This window comes from Octopus sinensis, linkage group LG16 (assembly GCF_006345805.1).
Source record: "Octopus sinensis linkage group LG16, ASM634580v1, whole genome shotgun sequence".
Taxonomy (NCBI): Eukaryota; Metazoa; Mollusca; class Cephalopoda; order Octopoda; family Octopodidae; genus Octopus; species Octopus sinensis.
Window position 1 is genome coordinate 35,678,395 of NC_043012.1, and position 21,125 is coordinate 35,699,519.

Below are 21,125 nucleotides of genomic sequence, written 5' to 3' on the forward strand. Positions count from 1 at the left end.
AGTATGTGTGTGTATATATATATACAAAAAAACTAAATGGACCTGTAATGAATAATAAAATCACAACGAAACAATATCGAAACCATAACAAAACCGTAATTAAAATAAATGATAATATAACGAAACAATAACAAGAAATAATGAAGCCATAAGGAAACCAAGTAAGATTATATTAATGCTGTTACAAAACCATTACGAATCCACATTAAAGCTATAATGAAACCATAATGAAACTATAATGAAACTAAAATATCTCCATAATGAAACAATAATGTTTATGGAATGAAACTTTAATTCATATGGAACTCATTATGGTTTCATTATCATGCCTTGTGCTAAAATTGTTATTATTTCAACAGATTATACTTTCACTCTGCAAGTCTGGCTTATTTCCATTTCAAGATTTTTATATTTTGATAGTTTCTTGACTTCTTAATTATTATAATTGCAATCATTATTATTATTATTATTATTATTATTATTATTATTGTTATTATTATTATTGGCAGCTGTAACATCATCAGGTGCTCACTGCCTTCTACCAGTCTGGCAGTGCAGCTGCTAGAAGTTCCACTTTAATAACAATGTATACAGAACCAATAATGATGGGCAAAAGTGATGATGTTCCTGGGGAAACTCCAGGCACCAAAAAAAGTTAATGTTTTGGAGGACTTTTGGGTCAGGTATTGATATGGATTACTTGCAGAAATTCCTGACCTTGCAGTGTCACTGAGGGTTTTGAAATAAACACTACAGTCTCAGAAGTGCTGCCAGATGGGGCCCGTCCAAAATGCACATAAAAGCCATAAAATCTGCTTCGTGCACTTGTGCAGTATCCAAGCATTGCCAAGAAAGAACCGTTGTTGCATGTAGAATGAATCCAGCCCACCACTTCCATCAAGTGTCTTTAAAAAAGTTGGGTAGACAGTGTTTCTCTGTCTGGTTGCTATGGTGAAAAAGGTTGTGTCATGAATGAGACTGAAAGAATTGAGGATAGACTCATTCCTCTTTGGTCAAACCCTCATCACCCTTTTCAGGTTTTAGTTAGAAAAGTGAGGGTGGAGAAAGAAGTGCTTTCCCAATAGAATTTACCAAAAGGTGTCTGTGAGGCAAAAATAATCAAGGTAAATGGACCTACTCTAAGCATGCATCTCTAGATTAGGGAACAACAGTTGGATGAGAGTGTGTGCCCTCGTTGGTCAGGGTAATCCTGGATCTGTGAGGATCCTTGATTGACCCTAACTGGAGGTTCTATGCAATAAAGAAGACTGTAGCATCACATATTTTGTTTGCTATGTGTACTTTTTATCTCATTTTCCCCTCCTCTCCCTTTCTTTCCCTCATCTTTTTCTGTAAACATCCACACAAATTGTAATCTATCCTTGTAATGTCCCTTCAAGGAAACTACTTCCTACTTCAGCCCCACTACAACATAAACAGCACACAAACTACCACTTAAACTCACTAAAAACCCTGTGGCGTCTCACAATGCCAGTGGACTTCTTATAAAGACATCAACTGATACAACATTGCCCACGTCACAAAGACTAGGTTTTTCTTTAGAGTCAAGAAATGTGTTACCAATATTCTGTTGGTAACTCTCTACAAAGTGGAATCTACATTACAATATTATTTACACGTCTGGGATCCTATTATTATTCCAGCTGCACAGATGTCTTATACTGCATATACATTATGTGTATGTGTATATATATATATATATATATATTATATATATATATATATATATATATACATTATGTGTATGTATATATATATATATATATATATATATATATATATATGTATTGCCATGATAGATCATTAGCCACTACACACATTTTTTTCTCTCCTTGTTTTTGCTGTGTCCCTTTCTGTAGAAGAGCGTAGGCTCGAAACGTAAAAGACTTTTTCTATTCCTGAGCGTTATACTAATACATCTGTTTGTTTTGTACACCACCTGTCTTCGTCTTTTGTTTTTTGCGTAAACTCTCCCTATATATATATATATATAATATATATATATATATAATGTAAGTAGGGTTAAAACTGAAGCTGTGTTCACTTGAAGCACAACTGCTTATTCCAGGATTCCAATTCCATATATAGTTATTATATTTATGTGTGGTACATATTAGAGTCGAAGATTCTGGAAATCTTGTTTGCAGAGTCATTATACATCAAAAGAGAAAGTTGGAAACAGTTTTTTGTATTATGTATAAATCTTTACACATGTTTCATTTACTAATAGGAATTATAAAATCGTAAATGTTGGATAAACATGTAAGAAATTTCCTATTAGAAATTCTTCATAATTATCAGATTCTCTTCCTGAAGAATTTCTAATAGGAGATTTCTTACATGTTTTCTACTCCTTGTACAATTTTAGAATTCTTATTAGCAAATGGAGGCATGTGGCCAAGTGAAAAGGCTGTTACACTCATGATTGCTGTATCATGGGTTCAATTCCCAGACTGGGCAATGTATTGTGTTCTTGAGCAAAACACTTCATTCCATGTTGTTCCAGTGCCCCTTCAATCAGCAGGGAATGTTGGCCTGCTCATCGCGCCAGTGGGGTGACATCATTCAAAAGCTAAAGCAATACAAAGTGCATTGTGATTAGCAATGTGTAACAACATCTGATAGTCTGGTCAGTCACATGATCATGAGATTAGCAAATGAAACAAAACAAAGCTATCTTCTCGAGTCATGCTGAGTCATAAGGACTGGTTTTCTGGTTTCCATGGTGCATATAATCCCCACCCCCACCCTGGATGGGACACCGGTCCATTGCAGGGTTAGTCCTTTTTGCCAGCTGAGTGGACTGGAGTAACGAGAAATGAAATGTTTCATTCCAGAACACAATGCATCACCCGGTCCAGGAATTGAAACCACAATCTATTTATCATGAGTCCAACACCCTAACCACTAAGTCACGTGCCTCCACTAATGAAACATGTGTAATGGTGAAGAATAAATAATACCAAAACATTTTTCCAACTTCCTGCTTTGAAATAAGGACAGTACAATGATGATGATGATGATGATGATGATGATGATGATGATGACTGATGTTGTGACACTCCCAAACATCCTAGTTCTAGGATGAGTTTAGTACTGCCCTACACATACATACATACATATATACTTATATATAGACATATCTATACATACGGACACACACACATATATAAAAATATACACATATATACATATGTATATATATATATATATATATATATATAATATATATATATATATATATATATATTATATATATATATATACATATATATATATATACATATATATATACATATATATATTATATCGTAATAAGCAATAATACAATCATTTCATGCTATTTCATTTTATTAAACACTAAATAAAATGAAGTAGCATGAAACAATTGTACTACACTACCTTGGATATCCTTGTTGCTTATTTTGATTATAATCACCCCATTTGATCTATATGGATAATACCATACCAAATTCTGGTGCCTTTAACTTAAGTACCACATTCATCTGAATCTAAATTTTGCTGAACTTATATATATATATATATATATATATATATATATATATATGAATATTATTCTCATAATTTTCCTTGGCAGCTGACATTGCGAGCAGAAACAGCTGTAAGTAATGTTGAAGCTTTGTATTAAAGAATATTTAACCGATGGTAGTCAATTTGTTTATTGATCAAGACTTTTCTCCTTTTTCTGCTCATTATATATCATCATCATCATCATCGTTTAATGTCCGCTTTCCATGCTAGCATAGGTTGGACGGTTCAACTGGGGTCTGGGAAGCCAGAAGGCTGCTTCAGGCCCAGTCTGATCTGGCAGAGTTTCTACGGCTGGATGCCCTTCCTAATGCCAACCACTCTGTGAGTGTAGTGGATGCTTTTTATGTGCCACCGGCACAGGTGCCAGATGGGGCTGGCAAACAGCCACGGTCGGATTGGTGCTTTTTACGTGCCATCGGCACAAGGGCCAGGCGATATATATATATACATATATAATGTATGTATGTGTATATATGTATATGTATGTATATATATATATATATATATATATATATATATATATATATATATCTATATATGTGTATATAGATATATATACACAGCCGTACTGCTAACGTACCAGACAGTATTACTATTACTATACCCACAGATATCCTAGACTCATTAAACAGAACAGTTTATATATACAAGACTGGCTTTGTGTTACACACACACACACATACACACACACCACACACAAGCATCCTAATCCCACAATGAACTACTCCTTACATATCTAGGACAGTGCTGGTGTACCTACACACACACACACACACACACACACACACACACGTGATATGACAGTTCACATAGCTAATGTAGGATATTGTTCTTGTTCCACACACACACACACACAGCCACCCACCCATATCCCAAAAGAAGCCCATTCAGCTGATTGACAAAGATTCATGCTTCAATGCACGCAGCACCAATGACTGGCTCACTGATTGCATATTCATACACAGCAACCGCAGAGGCTCAATAAATGTACCGTCTCCTCTCCCTGTCTCTTCTACCACTACTACCACAGCCTCTTCTCCTCTCAACTAATTACCTACATACCACCGCCGCCCACACACACACCTCAAATACACAATTACCCCCCCCTTCATTCACATCTCTCTCTCTCTCTCACCTCTTCCTTTTTCTCTCTCTTTCTCACCATCTTATTGTTATTCAACCCTAGGTGAGACACTATTCAGAAACCTATGATCAAAGGCATTCCAAGCTCAATCATCCAATCTTTTATTACGACACAGTGTATCTAGGACTACACTATCCGTGTTCCTACACGCCGTTGTTATTGTATAACCCTGGGTCAGTACTGATCCAGCAATTCTAAGATTTTGGTCAGACACAGAATATGTATGATCACCTCAGTCAATACATCCTTCCTTTTGTATAAAATAACCATGTGATTTGATTTTCTTTTCTTTTTCTTTATTCTTTTACTTGTTTCAGTCATATGACTGCGGCCATGCTGGAGCACCGCCTTTAATCGAGCAACTCGACCCCGGAACTTATTCTTTTGTAAGCCCAGTACTTATTCTATCGGTCTCTTTTGCCAAACCGCTAAGTAACGGGGACATAAACACACCAGCATCGGTTGTCAAGCAATGCTAGGGGGACAAACACAGACACACAAACACACACATGCATATATATTTATACATATATACGACGGGCTTCTTTCAGTTTCCGTCTACCAAATCCACTCAAGGCTTTGGTCGGCCCGAGGCTATAGTAGAAGACACTTGCCCAAGGTGCCACGCAGTGGGACTGAACCCGGAACCGTGTGGTTGGTAAACAAGCTACTTACCACACAGCCACTCCTGCGCCTATGGGAATTTAACTGCTATTTTTAGTATGTCAATCAATGTAAAGTCACAAACATATAGGGAGAAACAGGGGGTCATTCAAAGGGAACATTAGAGGGGAGGTCCAAATTACTAACTCTGTGGGCTCTGTCCCTCCTCCACTGACTAAGCACATTAAGTATTTTTTGTAAACACTATTGTTATTTAGCCCCAGGTGTGTCCTGATCAAACTGACTTGTGATCAAAGGTACTCCAGCTATGACCATCTCGTCTTAGCACCAAACAGTATATTTGGAACCCCCATCATAGGTGCAGGAGTGGCTGTGTGGTAAGTAGCTTGCATACAAACCACATGGTTCCGGGTTCAGTCCCACTGCGTGGCACCTTGGGCAAGTGTCTTCTTCTGTAACCTTGAGCTGACCAAAGCCTTGTGAGTGGATTTGGTAGATGGAAACTGGAAGAAGCCCATCGTGTATATGTATAATATGTGTGTTGTGTGTGTGTGTGTGTGTGTGTGTGTGTGTGTGTATGTATATATGTGTGTGTATATGTTTGTGTGTCTGTCTTTGTCCCCCGCAAAACTGCTTGACAACTGATGCTGGTGTGTTTATGCTCCCATAACTTAGCGGTTCGGCAAAAGACCCCGATAGAATAAGTACTAGGCTTACAAAGAATAAGTCCCAGGGTCGATTTGCTCGACTAACGGTGATGCTCCAGCATGGCCACAGCGAAATGACTGAGACAAGTAAAAGAGTATGTGATACGATCTTCCTGTGTAATATGGTAGTGTGTTATTTGAGAGAGATTTGGTTGTTGTTTCTACCAGATTAAAATGACCACATATAGGCCACCTTTATATATGTCTTGGATATGTATTAGAAGAGTACTCTATGCGTATGTACTCGTTAGGTGTAAAGAAATCTAACTGGCTCTTTACTCCCAATATGCTAACTCCTACATCTATGTATGCGATTATACATTATGTATCGGTACTCTGTATGTACGGTGTGTGTATGTGTACTCTGGTAATACTTGATACTCTCTGACAGCTTGGTGTGTGCTGTGCATATACTCTGAGTTTTCTGTGTGGAGACTGGCATGTCAAGGAACAAACCCAACACTTCTGCTGTGTACCATAAAAAGCGACTAAAAGAGATGGAGGTAGGATCTGCATGCCAAGCTCGTCAAACGCTCACCAGCGATGGCTACCCACACAAACCGATGGGTCGGAGAGATGTTGCACTTGTGATGCAGCAGTGCACTGTTACAGTGCACCCCTCCTGCTACTTTTACTACCTCCATGTGCTTCTTTTACCTTAGTCATGTATTATGTGAGTACTCAAGGTTTAATGTGTGTGTATTCTATGAGGAGTATTGTGTGTGTATTCTGTGAGTACACTGGGTACCAGTACACAATATATATATTATATATATATATATATACACATTATTTACATTTGACGGATATTTGTGCTCATCTTGTTTGTTGTTAACAACATTTCGGCTGATATACCCTCCAGCCTTCATCAGGTGTCTTGGAAATTTCAAACCTGGGTTCTCATTGCTAAGGAACTTTTCAATGTTGTTGTTGTTGTTTATTATTATTATTATTATTATTATCATTATTATTCAGATCACTGCCTGAAACTGAACTTGGAATCTTGGGGTTAGTAGCCCACGCTCTTAACTACTATACTACCTGCCCATGGGTTGGATAATATATATATATATATATACATATACATACATGCATAAATATATATTCCATGTTTGTTTTCGTTTGGTTTCTTTGTACGTCTCCACTCTTATTTTTTTGTTCCCAACTTTGACCCTGCATAAATCCTAAATTTTATTTTAGAATTGATGGGAGCAGCTGTCTTTAAAGACTTATATTGTTGTTAAATGCTTGAAATGAGGAACAGATAGCCAACACCTGATGAAGGGTCCTTTCTCTCTGTTTACTTGTCCTGTTTCCTATTTTTTTCTCGTTTACGTATTTAACTTGTTTGTTTACATATTTCATGTTATTTGCACTGTTGGTGATGTCCTGTACCCATATATATATATATATATATATATATATATATTATATATATATATATATATATATATACACATACATACATACACACACACATACATTATGTGCATTGTGTATGTACACAATGTGTTAATACTCTATGTATATGCAAAGAATACCCTGAGTATACTCTCCACATGTACTCCAGTGAGTACCCAATATGTACTCTGAATATATTCGATGTCATATATATTTACTTCATGGTTGCACTGCGTATATTTTGTGTGTATTTTCCACTGGGGTTCATATCTGTAGTCTCCAACCATGCAGAAGTGACCAGAATGAAAACATGGGCAGGGCACATTTTAAAGATTAGGGGGTCATCTCTGGCCCAAGACTGTGCTCTACAGAGAAGAACCTTCTACTCATCACCATAACAGAAGGGTTCACTCCTCACAGAGTACGCATACAAAGAATATTGAATACACACATACTACATGGACAATGGATAAGAAACACTTGGAGTATATACACGATGCACACAGAACTGGCTGAGAGTATATGTTGAGTATTCCCAGATTATACACATAGCACACACACTGATGCATAATATATAGTGACTCACTTAAAAGTAGGAGTCAACATATTGTGTGAGACGAGAGTCAGTCAGAGTATTTTATACTTAGAGAGTACTTGTACATGGAAGACTCACCTAGTCTACACAGGGTATCCATGAGGGTGGCCTGTACAAAGTCATTTGATCTGCTAGAAGGCATCTGCAGAAAGGCGAGGGCTTCTCTGATTCTCTGAAGAAATCCTTTGATGCCTGTCATACTGACCATCACCACTGGTCTACGACAGCCACCACACTATTCCCTAGTCTGTCTCCTTCTTTGAGAACACACACAGCGCTATCCTTGAAACTAAAACGGGAAGAAGCATGACATAGCAGCACCAAATCCAAACCAGAATTTCCATTGCAACTGCCGTAACCAACTGTGCCATTCCTGATCTGACCTCTTCATCCATCAGCAGATCTGTAATCAACATGGTCAAGCCTCCTCATCACTTTCCATCACTGAAACCAAGTCATGTTAGTCATTTTGTTTAACGCCTCGTTAACTCTGGCCCTTGTTTCACTTCAGCTTCATCACATCTTGATTAATTATCATTATCATTTCATTATGGCTTAATTACAGCTTCATAAACACTTCTTCATTAACATATGCTTATTCTCTTCATTATAGTTTGGGTATTCTTTGCATAACGACTGCCTAACATTGTCATTTTCTTTCCTTACAGTCTGATCAACGACCTGTGAGGTTTGGTCACAGTCCAGTTAACATATGTTTATTCCTTTCATTACTGTTTGAGTCATAACTGTTACTTATATTTCTTTCAGCCAAGGGCAGTGGCCATGCTGTGACACCACCATTACAAAGATTTGTAAAGTACATTATGACATAAACGAAGCGTTGTTTAATTGCCTTACTGGCACTTGTACCCCGAGCTAGTAGGTTGCTAAGAGCACCATCCAAGTGTGATCGTTGCCAGAGCGGCTAACTGGCTTCCGTACCGGTGGCACATAAAAGGGCATCATTCGAGCATGCTCGTTACCAACATTGCCTTACTGGCACCTGTGCCTTTGGTATGTGTAAAAAGATTCGAGCGAGGTCGTTGCCAGTACCACCTGACTGACTGGCCCCCGTGCCGGTGGCACGTAAAAGCACCCACTACACTCTCGGAGTGGTTGGCGTTAGGAAGGGCATCCAGCTGTAGAAACTCTGCCAGATCAAGATTGGAGCCTGGTGCAGCCATCTGGTTCACCAGCCCTCAGTCAAACCGTCCAACTCATGCTAGCATTGGAAAGCAGACGTTAAGCGATGATGATGATGATGATGATGAGGCTTAGTTATTGTTAGGTTACTGCCTGGTTAATGATTGTTTAACTTTGTGATTGCAGTCTGGTCAACATCTTGTGGAGCCACATGTCTTAGTGGTGAGGGTGTTGGACTCATGATCGTAAGATTATGGTTTCAATTCCTGGACCGGGTGACACATTGTGTTCTTGAGCAAAACACTTCATTTCGTGTTGCTCCAGTCCACTCAGTTGGCAAAAAGGAGCAACCCTGAAAAGGGCTGGCGTCCCATTCAGTTGGAGAATTTATATGCCACGCAAACCAGGAAACTGACCCTTACAAGTCTACATGACTTGAGAAGATAACTTTACCATTTTCTTTTTTCTTTTTTTTTTTCGTTTGTTAGATTAACATGTTGTTCTGTTTTAACCTTTGGATTGGTTACAGTTTGGTTACCAACAGGTTATCATTTCATTAAGGTTTGGTCGTTGCAGTTGGGTCAATTCTGGTTATGGCTTGGATAGCATTTGGTTTCAGTTTGGTTCCAGTTCTGCTTATGGTTTGGTTCCATTTTGGTTAATGCCTGGCAGGCATTTGGTAAAACATTGCATACACTTTTACCTAACACATGGTTATTTTATAAAAGACTTAGTGACATCTTGGAGGTGTGTGACCTAGAAGTTAGGGTGTTGGCCTCATGGTCATAAAGTCATGGGTTCAAATCTAGGATCAGGCAGCGTATTGTGTTCTTGAGCAAGGCACTTCATTTCATATTCTTTCAGTCCACTTGGCTATTAACAAATGCTAGCTGTCAGTTGACGTACATCTCTCTCTCTCTCTCTCTCTCTTCAATGTCACATACTTGAAAATCCACTGGATACAGAGTGGGAGGGCCAAGAGGGTGCCTATGTCTACCTCGGACTATACAGGCACCTTAAACAACTAAAAAAAGCAGTGTACATGTCACCAAACCACACTCACATGCAAATGATGGCTATGATTCTCCTGTCTTGACTTAACTTTCAGAACCAGAGAGTGGTTCTTTTATACTTTTATATTCTTTTATTGAATCCAGTCCTTGGGTTGCGGCCATGCTGGGGCAGTGTCTTCAAGAGTTTTGGTTGAGTCTGTATACTCTGTGGAACAGTTTATGTGTATTCTCTTGATACAATGGTGAGTGCCATAGAGCAGAAGGTGCCCATTGGCACTGGTCATTTATTTTGGTCTAATACAGTGAGGGCCTACGAAGAGAGAAAGAGAGAGACAGAGGGAGAGAGAGAGAGAGAGAAAGAGAGACAGACGGAAAGGAAGACAAGACAGAGAAAGGTTAATAGATCAATGAAAAGCGAGAAAGAGGGTGAGAGATGTAGCAGGGGTTCCTGCTTGGTTTTCATTTCCCCTAAACTCACTCATCAGGCATTTGTCACCTTGAGGTCATGGCAGAAAACAGCTGGGACTGAACCCGGAATCACGTGGTTGTGAAGCAAACACCTTCACCCCCTACAGTCACACTCACATCTATGTTTGATTAATTATCTGCTTGACTAATTGAATACTTTCTGTTCAATTTGGTTTAAATATTTTAATTATAACTTGGTGTTGGCCTCATGGTCATAAAGTCATGGGTTCAAATCTAGGATCAGGCAGCGTATTGTGTCCTTGAGCAAGGCACTTCATTTCATGTTCTTTCAGTCCACTTAGTTATTAACAAATATATTGTGAGCCGATCTGTTGTTGTAAATGCTGACTGGAAAGGTTGGTGACGGGAAGAGCATCCGGTCACGAACCAATGCCACTGACCATCCACCCAACTTAAAAGGATGACGAGGAGGGGGAGGATGGCAACAACAATAATTATGACAGTTATAGTGATGATTATGATGATGCTGATGATAACAATGACAATATCTTATTTATTTTCTAACTGTATTAAAGTGGAGTAAATCTTGAGAATTGTTAAGTTTTGTCAAAAGTTGGGTTATAAATTAAGGTTTGTTGAGATTTTTGTTGAGATTTAATTGAATTCTTGGTTTAGCAAAAATGGTATTGTTTTAGTTAAGGCCTTGTGATAATTTGGCCACAACCTGGTCAAGGTTTCATTTAAATTTGATTGAAATTTTGTTAAGAATCGTTGTTACTAATTGGTTAGTGAATAATTATAGAATGACAATTAGTTTGGTTAAGGTTTGGTGACAGTTTGAGATTGTGACTTGATAAGGTTTAGAAAAGGTTTGGTTAAAGTTTGACAACAGTTTGAAGTTGTGATTCGATTAGGTTTGGTTAAGGTATACCTTTAGTTGGAAATTCTGGTTTGATTAAGTTTGGTTCAGTTTGAGAATAAGGTTTAACTAGGTTTGACTAAGGTTTGATTACAGCCTGAGCTTATAGTTTGGTGAAGGTTTGATGATGATAAGGTTTCAGTCTGAAATTCCAGTTTGGTGAAGGTTTGGCTTCAGTCTAAGAATATGGTTTCATTAGTTTTGGTTGGAGGTTAGTTACAGTTTCAAATTATGGTTTGTTGAAGGTTTGGTTTCAGTTTGAGATTTATGGTTTACATAAATGTTTGTTACATCATAATGGAAGCAGTGACGAAATTATGTAAATGACATGGTTTAATCATTTGTGATATTACAGTTACTGGGTTATGGGTTAGTTAAACATTGGTTTATACAGCAGCAGAATATACTCTGTGTGTGTGTGTGTGTGTGTGGTGTGTGTGTGTGTGTGTGTGTTTGTGTCTGAGGAAGAAAGAGTAAGATAGAGTGACAGAGAAAAATGTCTGTATGTAGAGGGTGTGTTATATAGATAGTGTGTTAAGCAATTACATCCGTGTGTGTGTGCAAAAGACACACACACAGATATATATATATATGTTTATGTATAGTGGATGTATGTATGTGTATATTACAGCTACTGCTGTTGTTTAGCCCCAGGTAAACTCTACTGAAAAACAATCCAGGCATGACCATTTCGTTTATGTTAATAATTTTCTTTTTTTTTTGCTCTAGACACTGATTATGTAAAAGCAACTACAATATCTAATGTGTTGTGTCCTTCCTCTTAAAGATAGGCAGGCTGTAATTCAAAGATTTGGTTGTGATCTCTAGCGGTTGAAGGCTCTCTCTTGTAGAGTTATTTATTACATGTGGGTGTGTTTGAAAGAGAGAGTCACAGAGAGGTATGTACACACACACACAGATACACACACACACACTACAATATCAAAGGGAAAATGTATCAAAACAAGTAACAGTGTAGAACTGCCTTTTCAAACAATGTCCTTCCTTCTTTACAATGACAGAGTATGAAAGAAGGGTGATCTGGCTGCTATTTCTAATACAAAACCACACAGAAGATCCTTGGTTACGGTTTATTCTCGTTGTTTATCTCTGGAACAGCTTTCTGATTGAACAGACCTAGAGATCAAAAGCCTTCCAGCTGTGGCCATCCTGTCCTTTTCCTATGTGTAGAGACCCTAGAGCAGAGTAGGCACAGTTATCAAACGTGTCCTTCTTTTTAAATTGTGATTGGAAAGTGATTCTACTGCTATTTCAAACAATTTGAGTGACCACGAGAAGGATTTCCTTGTTGGATTGTGGTTCCCTGCTTAAACAGCATGTGTGTGTGTGTGTGGTATGGTTATAGAGTGTTGTGTATGTGTATGTGGTAGTATTACAGAATGTATGTTGTAAATGCATGTGTATATTGCAGAAAATGGTGAATACAATCTGTGTGGTGAAGTTAATAATGTACTGAGTGTGTGTGTGTGTGCTATGAGGTGTATGTATGCTTTGACTGTATTAAATGGTATATGCTGAATAAACGTGTGTATATATTAAAAGCATATATAATTCTCTCTCTCCCTCTTCTCACTCACCACACACACACACATATTTATATATATGTAAAGGTAGATTGATAGATATGCAGACTGACATATATACATACATACATACATACACACGTATACACACACACATATGTATGTCTAGAAAGGTTGGTAAGTAGTTGATAGTGACAGATCAATATACTGACACACACACACATGCACGCACGCACACGTCTATCAATGTGTGTGTGTGTATGTGTGTGTGTGTGTGGTGTGTGTGTGTATGTGTGTGTGTATGTACATACATTACAGGAATGCAGCTGAGACTTTGTTTTGGTGTTAATTTTTTTCTTTCCTACATACACATACACGCATATATGTACATACATATATACACACATACACACACACACACACACATATATATATATATATATATATATATAAACACGGGGAATTGGTAGGTGTGTGAAGTATGAGAGAGAGAGAGAGAGAGAGAGAGAGGGGTGGGGTTAGTGTTAGGAGAGCAACGAACTGTCTGACTAGCAAGATGGTCGTGTGGAAGAGTAGGAAGCAATGTCTTGGAATAGTTCTGAATATATATCTGCTTCACATTCAGAGATGACGGAATGAGGAGAGAACGAACGAGTGGAAAGAGAAGATAATGAAGACAGTGACGATGATTTTGATGACGTTGATGATGATGATGGGGATGATGGGGATGGTGGTGATGATGGTGATGACGAGGATGAAGCTGATGGTGGTAATGAAAGAAAGATACAAAAAAAACTAGATCGGAGAAAATGGAAGAGGAAGAAGTAGGAAAAAAAGGGGAAATGTGATGAGGGAAGGTATGGAGGAAGGAGAAAAGAAAAATAAGAAAGAAGAAAAGATGAAGGAATTGGAATGAGTTGACTGAAGAAGAAAATAAAAGAAGACGGAAGAGAGAAGAGAGAGGAAGAAAAAGAGAGAAATATAAGAAAATAATAGAAGACGGAAAAAGAAAAAAAAAAACCTCAAGAAAAATTTGAAGAATACGGTGAAGTAATGAAGGAATGATGCTAACTTACTTTTCTTCGAGGCAAGTTCCTTGTTTGTTTGGCAAATGTTGGCTTAAGAGCATCACACACGAAATGGTAAAATTCATCCCAAAAGAACAACAGTCTTGGAGGTGTTATAGTATGAGAAACGTTAAGTGAAGTGCTAGTTGTTGTGATATCAGCAGTGGTGTTAATAGTCGTAGTAATAGCAGTAGTAGTAGTAGTGGAGGATGTGTTGTTGTTGTTGTTGGTGGTGGTGGTTGTGTTGCTGTCGCGGTTGTAATGGAAATTCTGTAGAAAGCACTGGAAAGGCCGATTGCAGACTTTCTGTTTCATCATAGTGAGAACTGGTCTACAGAGTCACACCCTTCCATCTGATTGTCCTTAGACTGGTGAAAGGAATCGAGAATTGGGGACTGTTTTCGTAAAGGACCCAACCAGCGGCGACCAGATTCCGTTCTTCTTCTTGTGCCAGTCTGAAGCTGAAGCATCGCAAGGGAGAATTAAGAACATCAGCAGCATCCAGTGCTAAGATCTCTGGCTTCGGTGACTGGCAGAGATGTACAAAGATGGTGAGACGGGTGGTGCTGAGGGAACGACTGGCTTGAGGGTGAAGGAGAGACAGAGATAGAGAGAGATAGAGAGAGAGAGACAGACAGAGAAGGAGAAGCCGTGTGTGTGTGTGTGTTAGATACAAGTAGAGAGTGAGAGAGAGTCTAAACGTCTGCGTATGAAAGATATAAAGACGGAGAGGAAGAGTCCGTATGTGCGTGAATGGTGGGTAAAGAAAGAGCGGGAGAAAGAAAAAGAAGATATGTGTGTGTATGTGTGTGTGTGTGTGATAGATATGAATAAAGAGAGAGAAAGAAAGAGAGAGTGAGAGGAGACTGAACGTGTATGATGAAAGATATAAAGAGAGGGGGGAATCTGTGTGAATGATAAAGAGAGAGAGAGAGGTTGTGCGTGTATGACAGAGTCAATGAGAGAGGGGGAGTCTGCCCGCGCGCGCGTGTGTGCGTGTGTATGAATGATATATAGATAAGGAGAGAAAGGGAGAAGAAGGCTACGTGAATGTGTATAAAAGATTTAAAGAGAGAGAGAAAGAAGAAAAAGGAAAAAGGAAAATGTGTGTGTATGATGGAGAGGTTGAGAAAGAGAGAAGGAATCGGCGTGTGCGTGCGTGAATGATAAAGAAAGAGAGGAGAGTTGATCGTGTGTTGTTACTCAGCCCCAGGTCAACCCTGACTGTGCAGATCTATAGCCAGAGGTATTCCAGCCTTGACCATGCCGACTTTTATTCAAACAGTGTTACCTAAGGCTACATTATCCAATATATCCCTTTTAAAAATACTGTAGGGTGGTTTTGGCTGCTATTTCGTGCAGGTACGACAACCACGTTGGCTCGTGTTTATGTATGTATGAAATGGATAAAATATAAAGAGAGAATGAAGAGCAGATATATTTATATATATGTATATATAGATATATATATTGAGAGAGAGAGAGAGAGAGAGAGAGAGAGAGAAGTGGAAGAGCCTGCAAGTGGGTAAGACAGGTGAAAGAGAGAGAGAGAGAGAGAGAGAGAGAGAGAGGAAGCGAACATGTGTTGTGAGAAAGAAAATATGAAGAAGCTACTGAGAGAGAAAGAGAAGAGTCAATGTTTGTTTGTGAGAGACGAATGTATAGAAGAGATTGTGGTGAGTGTATATGAGAGAACGTCAATGAAAATAATATTGCGTAGAGAGAGAGAGAAAGGGAAAGCAGAAGATTGTGTGTGTGTGTGTGTGTGTTAAGAAATTTCGCGGTGAAAGAGTGATGAACCAAAGTGAGAGTGAGAGAGAGAGAGAGAAAAGAGGAGGAAAAAAGAGAAAGAGAAAATGTGTGAATGAAAAGGAGAGTTGGAGATACGTGAGAGAGGAAGAAAAAGATGGAAAGAGAGAGAGAGAAGGAAAGAGTTTCAAATAAAGAGGATAATAAGAAGGAGGGAGGGGGAGAACCGTCGGCGAAAAAAGGGCGGGAATGTTAGAGAGAGAGACAAGAGAAAGAGAGGAGGGGGAGATAACGTTTCGTGGAGATGGAGAGAGAGAGGTATGTTTGGTAGTGAGGGAGAGAGTCAGAAGGCAAGAGAGAGAGAGAGAGATGATAAAGAGAAGCTAGAGGTTTGAGAGAGAGCGAGAGAGAGAGATAAAAAGAAACAGTGTTTCTCTCTATCTGTCACTTCCTCCCCGTCTCTCTCTCTCTCTCTCACTGTATACACACACGCACACGTTTGTGTGTGCGTGTGTGAGAAATTTTCCGTGTTTAACTTCGTGTGGGTGTATATTAATGTGTCTGCATCTGACTACACACACATGATTGTGCGTATGTGCTTGTGTGTTTGTGTGTGTGTATACACGTACTCTCCTATCCGTGTGTTTGCGCGTAAGAGCGCGCGCGTTTTGGCGCATGGTTCGCAAGATTTCTGCTTGTCTACAATATCGTTGTTATTGTTTATTGTTGTATGCGTTGTTGTCATTACGGCTTTCGTTGTTAATATCGGTGACGGTGTTCTTCTTCTTGTGGTGTTCGTTAATCTTGCTCAAGGTTGTTGTTGTTGTTGTTGTTGTTGCTGTTAATATTGTTAGCATTGTTATCAATTTTGCTGTGGTTGTTGTTGTTACTGAAGCCGCCGTCGTTGTTATCACCGACACACTATATACCAACCACACAACAACAACAACTACACTACTGCTACTACTACTACTACTACTACTACTACAGCAGTATTGTAGTAATACTTACATGCCAACACACACACACATACACACACACACACACACATACACACACACACACACACACACACACACACACGAACATGTCGACATGCAACTACTATTATTTAACAAATACATAGATGCATGTGTTTACATATGTATGCGTGTGTGTGTGTGATGCATATATGTATATATAAATATATATATATATATATATATGTAATGTATGTGTGTATATATGAGAACATCTATATTTTATATACATACATATATATTCATATATATACATATGATTATATGTATATGTATGTGTGTATACATATATGCATGTATACATACATATATATATATATATATATATATATATATATATATATAAATGCATGTTCGGGTAGAATATATTGCCAAGATGCAAATCTGAATAGATTGTGATGCACTTATCAGTTTACATAATGCATTGAGTGCACAACCCTAAAAACTGGTGCACTTACTAATGCATAATGTTCCAAAAACATTTAACTAATACATACACACTTACACACACACACACATGTATATATGCATTATATTTGTGTGTATGTGTGTGTGTGTCAATATATATATATATATGTGTATGTATGTATGTATGTATAGTCTTTGTGTGGCAGGTGTACAGGTACAATAAACACTAGAAATGTACAGAAAATTAACTCCATAAATTGTTAGTGGTGGTGGTGGTGGTGGTGGTGGTGATACCTAGAAGTAGCTGATAGCTTCTGTTACCTTGGTGACCAAGTCAGCAATAGAGGTGGTAGCTCCAAGATCATAGTTACTACAATAAAAATAGGCTGAGCAAAGTTGAGAGAGCTCCTACCTCTGTTGGTAACTAAGGGCCTCTTATTCAGAGTGAAAGGCAGATTGTATGATGTCTGTGTGCGAACAGCCATGCTACATGGCAGTGAAACATGGGCTGCGACTGCTGAGGACATGTGCAGGCTTGGAAGAAATGAAGCCAGTATGCTTTGCTGGATGTGCAATGTCAGTGTGCATGTATGACAGTGTGTAAGCATCTTGAGAGAAAAGTTGGGCATAAGAAGCATCAGATGTGGTGTGCAAGAGAGATGACTTCTCTGCTATGGTCATGTGATGCATATGAATGAGAACAGTTGGGTAAAGAAGTGCCAACCTCTAACAGTTGAGGGAACCTGTAGAAGGGGCAGACTCTGGAAGACATGGGACAAAGTGATGAAGCATGATCTTGAAACGTTAGGCCTCATGGAGGAAATGACGAGTGACCGAGACCTTAGGCAATATGCCATGCTTGAAAAGACTCATCATGGTTGTGGTTGATGCTGGTGTCATGTAAGTGGCACCTGTGCCAGTGTCACATAAAAGGCATTACACTCTTGGAGTGGTTAGTGTTAAGAAGGGCATCCAGCCGTAGCTACTATGCCAAATCAGACTGGAACTTGGTGCAGCTCTCCAGCTTACCGGTTCCATTCTAACCATTCAACTCATGCCAGCAAGGAAAGCAGATGCTAAATGATGATGATGATGATGATGATAACGACGATGATGATGACGACAATGATAATGATGATGACATATATATATATACATATGCATATATATAGTCTTCTAAAAATCCGTATGTTAGAAAAATATGCACTTGCATATTTGTTGATGGGGTGGCTATATTAATCAAGGTGTACAGAAGTATAGAGCCATGGCAGCTGATCTGACCAACTGGTTTCATACTGGATATTAAGCCAGATGTAAGATAATAGCCCAGTTACGTAATACCATGTGCTCATCAGAGCAAGCAGGTATGGAAAAAAGACAAGAAAGACTAATTGCCATATTTTTTTTTCTCCATATCTGCCAGCTCTGATGAGCTCATGCTGTTAGGTAACCAGGTTGTTATCTCACATCCACTTTAATACTCAGTGCCAAACTGATTGCTAAGACCACCTGTAGTGGATCTATGATACTGTACATTTTGTACACTTTGATTAATGTATATATATATATATATATATAGGTGCAGGAGTGGCTGCGTGATAAGAAGCTTGCTTCCCAACCACATGGTTGTCGGTTCAGTCCCAATGTGTGGCACCTTGCGCAAAGATTTTCTACTATAGCCTCAGACTGACTAAAGACTTGTAAGTGGATTTGGTAAACGGAAACTGAAAGAAGCCCATCATATATATATTTATATGTATGTATGTATGTATGTCTGTATGTGTGTATGTGTGTATGTATGTATATGTGTGTGTGCATGTGTGTGTGTGCATATGTATGTATGTATGTATTAGTGGGTATGTTTGTTCCCCCACCATCGCTTGACAACTGATGTTAGTGTGTTTATGTACTTGTAACTTAGCAGTTTGACAAAATAGACCAATAGAATAAGTACTAGGCTATCAAAGAATAAGTCCTGGGGTTGATTTGTTCGACTAAAGGCAGTGCTCCAGCATTGCCACGGTCAAATGACTGAAACAAGTAAAAGAATAAAAGTATATATATTTTTAATCTAAGGGGTCCTGGTCGGGTAAAAAGATAGGGTATTCCCAGAGAAGCACTCAACCCCATGATGATGATGGTGATGATGATGATGATGATGATGATGATGAAGGCGATGGTGACGATGATGACGATGTCCCTCAAATAGCATTGCTATTAAGTTGTGTGCCTACATATCAATATGCTTGTATATGTTAACTCCTTTTCATCCCAATTCACCCCCAACTGCCCTCCCCCTGGTTTCATGATACAAACTTCCCTTTATAAAGCAATCTACATTAAAACCACCCATGAAGAGTTCGTGTTTATTTTTGATTGAAAACACCAGTTTTATACTTTACAAAATTCTGACATCTTTTTTGCCAAAATCAATTGAAACTGATGCAACAGATATATGGTAAAAAAAGAAAAAAAAGGGAGAATGTGGGTTTACGGTATATTTGTAATGAATCCCACATACCTATCAAGTATTACGTGAAAGATACATATTTTTCTGCATATTTACCTACTTTAGATATATGTATATGTGCTACATCATCGTTTAATCATCATCATCATCATCGTTTTCCATGCTAGCATGGGTTGGACGGTTCGACCGGGGATCTGGGAAATCAGGAGGCTGCACCAGGCTCCAGTCTGATCTGGCAGTGTTTCTACAGCTGGATGCCCTTCCTAACGCCAACCACTCCATGAGTGTAGTGGGTGCTTTTTACGTGCCACCTGTACAGGTGCCAGGCGAGGCTGGCAACAGCCATGGACAGATTGGTGCATTTTATGTGCCACCGGCACGGAAGCCAGTCGAGGCGACACTGGTATCGGCCACGATTCGGATAGCGCTTTTTACGTACCACCAGTCCAGGGGTCCTGGCAACTGCCGGGTGCCAGTCATAGGATTGGTTCAATTTCGATTCCGATTTCGATTTCACTTGCCCCAACAGGTCTTCACAAGCAGAGATGTGGGGTTGGCATGGGTGCCTGTCGTCGGATGAGGTTCGATTTTGACTTTGCTTGCCTCAACAGGTATTAGATAATATAAATAATATATGTGTTACATGGTGAGTAAAAGATGGGTTATCATGATGTAGATGAGACATGGAGGTAATACTCTCCTAGACATGTCTGAGGACTGCGTCTTGCTGATGTATTTCATTTCTAGTTTGGTTTCTTCAGTTGGATGCCCTTTCCCTAACACCAACCACTTTACTCAGTGGATTCTACTGTGGCACCAGTTCCAGAGAAGTTGTTATGTCCCCAACAAGAATGAAGTGTCCCTTTGAGACTCCCGTGAAAGCTTTGCTCATTCCCCAACTACTTAATAGAATGGCCTGGATAGATTTTATAGCAGTATCAATTCTCGTGAGACTGGGGGAGAACTGGGGGAGTCTTCACCACTCTATGATCTGTTTGTTCACACATGAATGAATATATATATATATATTATATATATATATATATTTGGCCGTTGCCAGCCTTGTCTGGTCCCTGTGCCGATGGCACGTAAAAAACACCATCCAATCGTGGCCATTGCCAGCCTCACTTGGCCCCCGTGCTGGTGGCACGTAAAAAGCACCATCCATCCGTGGCTGTTTGCCAGCTCCATCTGGCACCTGTGCGGGTGGCACGTAAAAAGCACCCACTACACTCACGGAGTGGTTGGCATTAGGAAGGGCATCCAGCTGTAGAAACACTGCCAGATCAGACTGGGCCTGATGCAGCCTTCTGGCTTCAC

The 21,125-nt window shown here is 39.1% G+C and overlaps 1 protein-coding gene and 1 long non-coding RNA gene across 6 annotated transcripts in view; one reads left to right on the forward strand and one right to left on the reverse strand.

The window, feature by feature from the left end:
* Positions 1 to 21,125, reverse strand: part of LOC115220502 (rho GTPase-activating protein 6-like) — a 164,431-nt gene that overhangs the window by 124,975 nt on the left and 18,331 nt on the right. For 2 of the 4 annotated variants that reach the window (XM_036509995.1, XM_029790638.2), the window contains exon 1: positions 14,169 to 14,942. The exons of 1 other annotated variant lie outside the window; for it this stretch is intronic. The gene's annotated coding sequence lies outside the window, so the exon portion shown is untranslated. Of the gene's footprint in view, positions 1 to 14,168; positions 14,944 to 21,125 lie in introns of those variants that run through there. One more of the 4 variants, XM_036509997.1, reaches the window with a different exon arrangement.
* Positions 4,352 to 21,125, forward strand: part of LOC118766560 — a 26,499-nt gene continuing 9,725 nt past the window's right edge. Inside the window, exons 1-2 of one of the 2 annotated variants that reach the window (XR_005002496.1) lie at positions 4,352 to 4,365; positions 12,885 to 12,902. This is a non-coding gene — a long non-coding RNA (uncharacterized LOC118766560). Of the gene's footprint in view, positions 4,366 to 11,962; positions 11,980 to 12,884; positions 12,903 to 21,125 lie in introns of those variants that run through there. The other variant, XR_005002497.1, reaches the window with a different exon arrangement.